Source organism: Lygodium microphyllum, chromosome 24, assembly GCF_053477565.2.
Source record: "Lygodium microphyllum isolate KBCC chromosome 24, Lygodium_microphyllum_v1.1.10, whole genome shotgun sequence".
Lineage (NCBI taxonomy): Eukaryota > Viridiplantae > Streptophyta > Polypodiopsida > Schizaeales > Lygodiaceae > Lygodium > Lygodium microphyllum.
Genome location: NC_141158.1, coordinates 71,414,826 through 71,420,063, shown reverse-complemented (window position 1 = coordinate 71,420,063; position 5,238 = coordinate 71,414,826).

The following is a 5,238-nucleotide window of genomic DNA, read 5'->3' as shown; positions in this document are numbered from 1 at the left end:
ACTACTGTGTACAATGCACTTGCAAACAAAAACAATGTATACTGAAATCATAAAATTGATACATGAAATAAATACATAATCGCATAAAAAGCGATTGGTACAATCATGACAGGATATCACTAATACATAGAAAATGTCTACATAGATCAGGCGACTCAAAAATAAAGGTGTGTGAGCTCCAGGGATCCAAGGGCGAGCTACGCATCCTCGTCCCCCGAAAGCTCGTCCCGCCGCAAAGGAGCATCGAATGGACTCTGCAGAAAAAGAAACAACACATCAGTCCACCATACAATAATGTATTCAAATATCTCATGGTAACTGCGAACAAGAAAGATGAGTGACTTACAAGACCGCCGCATTTATACAATCCGTCGATCAATGCCCTGAGACCGTGCCTCTCTGCATATCGAGTCTCAAAGCCAGTCGGATTGCGATTTGTAATGGAGTGCTACAAAGAAAACAAAATGCTAACTGTTAGAAACATGATTGTCAATATAAGGAATATTATAAAAAAATAAACAAGCAAAACAAAAGAAAAACTTACAAAGTCCTCCAAATATGTCCTGTGGCCGCCACTCCCAAGATGATGGACCACTCCAGCCTCGAGTGGTGCCCTCGCCGCCTCGCGCTGCTGACTCCAATATCCTAGAGAAATTGTAGCCTCCTCCCTCAGTCGGCGCCAATCGTCTGCATCTAACCACTCGGGCTTTGCAGCCCCACTCTTGATTGCCTTGCGTGCGTCGGATCGTCTATGTGACATGTATGTACGTATGCAATCCATCATCCAGCCCGTAGAGAATCTATCTACTGCGGCTGGCACCGGAAACTCCTCGTGCAAGGATGCTACTATGTAGTCCTTGCTCCCCTCCGGTATGTTCTTCCAATGATCCAAGACGTTGTGCTGAAAAACTTGTTGGCACAACTCTCTCATGCGAGCCATCACCCTCCTCCCCTTATCATTCATGATGATGGCTCCTGATCTACTATCGACTAGATATCCATAACCCCCAGGAGTCTGCCTAAGATGGGTCCTCTCCCATCTACGTCCACGCTCCTAGGCATATCCAGGAGACCCCTGTGCATCCGGTGTACCAAGGGGGTAATATCTCTCGAAGTGGCATCCACAGGGGTGCCACCTGCTGCCACCTGCGCAAAAGCCGGAGTAACTGGAGTAGACGTCCCCACAGGTGTGACAAATCCTGGAGATGACGCAGCTCCAGCTGAACGACGAGATGGAGACACCATGTCTGTGTCTCCACAGCATCCACCTGAGCCACGAGAGCAAGGAGTCGCACTTGTATCCCGTATCAACCGCAGGCTCACTGCCTCTGTATCTCTGCAGCATCCCCCTGATCCCGATGCACTCCCTCCCTCTAGCCCAAGTCGTGAGCGTCGAGATCATCTACTCGAAGCCGAAGCATCCGATCGCGCTGAAGCAGATCTAGCAGAGCGCCCCGACGAAGACCGAGACAGCTCCTGGTCTGCCATCTCTCTGAATCTGGTGATCTGGTCTTGAGACATGCATGCGAAGATGTCCTGTAATTCCTCATCGCTCATCCCTCGACTCATCCTGAAAATGTCACCTGCACAGACAAAAAATGATGTTAGAATAATCAATTTAAATCATACAAAGCACAGCAATATAAATCATTTAAAAAAAATCTCACTTACCCTTATAAGCGATTGGTCAATGAATTGAGTAAGTGGATGCTCCAAGTATGAAGTATCCTATGGTCCCATATTAATCTCCTGACACAACTCCGCATACACTGGAAGGTCGATAGACATGTCACCACAAAAGAATGATTCCGCCTCGTTCTCAAAGAATTCCTGGACTCCTATATTTCCATCATTGTTAGCCGATGCTGGCTCCAAGCTTTCGACGGCCTCCACCCCTTGCAATATCGACCCCTCTATTTGCATATTATCTTCATCTATGCTCGGAACATCGCTTTGATCATATACTCTCACACTTTGGGGAGTTGAAGGTATAACATACCACCATCGAGGTTGTCGGGGGTTTGGATAGAAGATTACATGTTCACAAACAAGTACAAGAGAGTTCAAACCATTGTGACATAAACCATGTCGTAATACAATTAGCAAGCAAATGAGTCCATGCACATGTTCACAATGGGCTAGCAGCACAAAGGTATCGCACAAATCCGTCCATTTTTTTTCGGAATCTATTTTGAGAAATCCAGATGAACCTCGTCGAACTGTTGCTCCAGCTCCTCCAAGTACCACTTTGAACCACTGCACATCGAATAGTATCATGAAGAAGCTACGGTAATCCACCGTAACAATACTTTGCAAGTTCTCAAAATACTCCATCTCATCCACAACCGTGTTTGGATCCGTTGCTCGTCGCCGGCTCTCTTACTCGAACCTTGCCATGATACCACAGTCCATTGTGGAGCGCATTTTGTCAATACGCTCCACGCGAAAATGTCGTCCGTGCAACCATGCTGCACTATATATTTTGTACTATACATTGAAACACTCAAATTAGATGTCGTATATAAAATTTAGATACGACAAATTCTAAACCCCCCATCACCTTTGGACTACATCCCCTCGAGAATTCCCACTCCTCCATTGAGACCTCTGTCCCTTCGCGAGACGCTGCGGTCCAAGCTCCATGCAACCATCGCGTTGACATAAACCGCAGCATCTCCTCCATGCCTTCGGGATATCAAATCGATCGATGACGCGTATTACATCGGAATTCAGCTCGCGCTTCCTCTCGATCTTGCCTAGCGATCTGGTACTTGGCGAGCCACGTCTCCATAGAGGCATGGTGCAACCTACAAAAGCAATTCACCTTCTCTTCCATTGAGGCATCCATTCTTTTTTCTATCCCATTTCCAACTACCACATCTCCAGTTAGTCTATCATCGTCCTTCAGCGACCATAGCATTTCATTGTCTAGTTCCACCGTTGGTAGCCATTGTGAAATATGCACTAGCGCCTCAGACAACAACCAACCTTCAGCCATGCTACCTTCTGACCGAGCTCGTTGTCGCACAAAGCCTTTCAGGGTTTTCATGAAGCGCTCCAAGAAGAACATCCATCGTGTATGGATAGGTCCAACAATCTCCACTTCATCCACAAGATGCACAAGAAGGTGGATTTGTATCGTGAGCATGCTGGTGGGTAGGTATTTCTCAAAGAGACAGACCATCTCTGTTCAAATTCATAGAGGCAGATAGATGTCAGACAGAGTGAAGCAGCATGCTTCCTCTCACTCACTTCATTATTCATTCAACACTGTATATTGAAAGTACAACCTAAGGTCATAAGACCATTCACACCAGTAGTGGCACCGACTTATTTAATGTACCTAACTACTATGGCTAGACTAGCTGTGTCCAACTCATGTCGGTCCAACACACATAAATGAGCTTGATATTCTAACACTCCCCCTCAAGCTCAAGACAGCATCTGAACTCCAAGCAACTGTCTAAAACCACAGAACTTATCTTTACCCAAGGACTTGGTAAAGATATCCGCCACCTGTTCATCTGTCTTTACATGCATAAGATCAACGCGTCCTACGAGAACCATCTCTCTGATGAAATGGTAGTGTACCTCTATGTGTTTCGTCCTGGCATGATAAACTGGATTCATAGCCAGGTGTACACTACTCAGATTATCACATAGTAGCTTCACTGGAGCATCTACCTGTATGTCCAAATCAACCATAAGCTTGAGCAGCCATGAAATCTCGCATGCTGCTAATGCAACACCCCTGTACTCTGCCTCGGTACTCGATAAAGCAACCGTAGGTTGCTTCTTGCTGCTCCAACTAATCATGCTGCTACCAAATCCAAATGCATATCCACTTGTAGATCTGCAGTCATATGAGCAACCTGCCCAATCCGCATCTGTGTATCCAATCAATATCAAGGGCTTATCTCTAACATAGAACAGCCCATAGTCTATAGTGGACTTAACATACCTCATGATGCGTCTAACTACATCCAAGTGCGGCTTCCTTGGCTTCTGCATAAACTGGCTTATTAGCCCTACAGTATAGCTCAAGTCAGGCCTAGTGATGGTCAAGTAAATCAAGCTGCCAACCAACTGCTTGTACATAGTCACATCCTCTACTTCAACCCCAATGTTCATGTCCAGCTTGACATTCTGATCAAGAGGTGTATCCAACGGTTTGCATTCAGCCATGCCATACTTCTTAAGCATTTCCATGGCATAGTGCTTCTGCATCAGCCACCATAAACCATTTTCAGCTGGTATAACCTCAATACCCAAGAAATACCTCAGATCTCCTAGATCTTTCATGTCAAATTCAGATTTCAGCATCTTCATTGCATGCTGAATTCCCATGTCATCATCTCCAGTAATTATCAAGTCATCAACATATATGACCAACACTACCAAGCCACTGTCAGTCTTCTTTGTAAAGAGGCTGTGATCAGCCTTGCCAATAGCAAAACCAAGACTCTGCAAGTAGCTGTTGATCCTAGCATGCCAGGCTCTCGGAGCCTGCTTCAGCCCATACAGTGCCTTTTTCAGCCTGCACACATAATGCTGAAAATCAGGGTGAATATACCCTTCCGGCTGATCCATGTAAACATCCTCTGCTAAGTCACCATTGAGGAAGGCATTTTTCACATCCATCTGCTGCAATTTCCAGCCTTTAGCAGCAGTCAAAGCAATCACAGTACGGATAGTTGCCATCTTGGCAACAGGGCTGAATGTTTCATCATAGTCAAGCCCATACTGTTGGGCATATCCCTTTGCGACCAGCCTTGCCTTATACCTTTCCACACTGCCGTCAGATTTGCATTTGATCTTATAGATCCATTTACAGCCAATGGTCTTTTTCCCTTCTGGCAAAGGTACCAAATCCCATGTCTTATTTTCAGCCAAAGCATGCATTTCTATATCCATGGCTGTGCACCAGTTCTCATCTTTCACAGCTTCAGCATATGTATCTGGTTCTTTAATCTCCATTACTTTTGTCATGTAAGCATAATGCTTTGCAGAGTAGCCACTGTATGTCAACTTGTCAACAGGGTATCTGACCCTCTATGATCGTCTAAGCTGTGGTGCACTACTCGATTCCCCTCTTTCATGAGGCGGAATATACCTGCTCTGCCTTGTGCCAGGCATATAGACAGTCGGAATACCAAGTTTGCTGTCCAGAGTATCAGCAGACTCATAGCCAGAAGTCATTCTGTCAGGTGTCATCATACCAGATGCATCCTCAGTAGC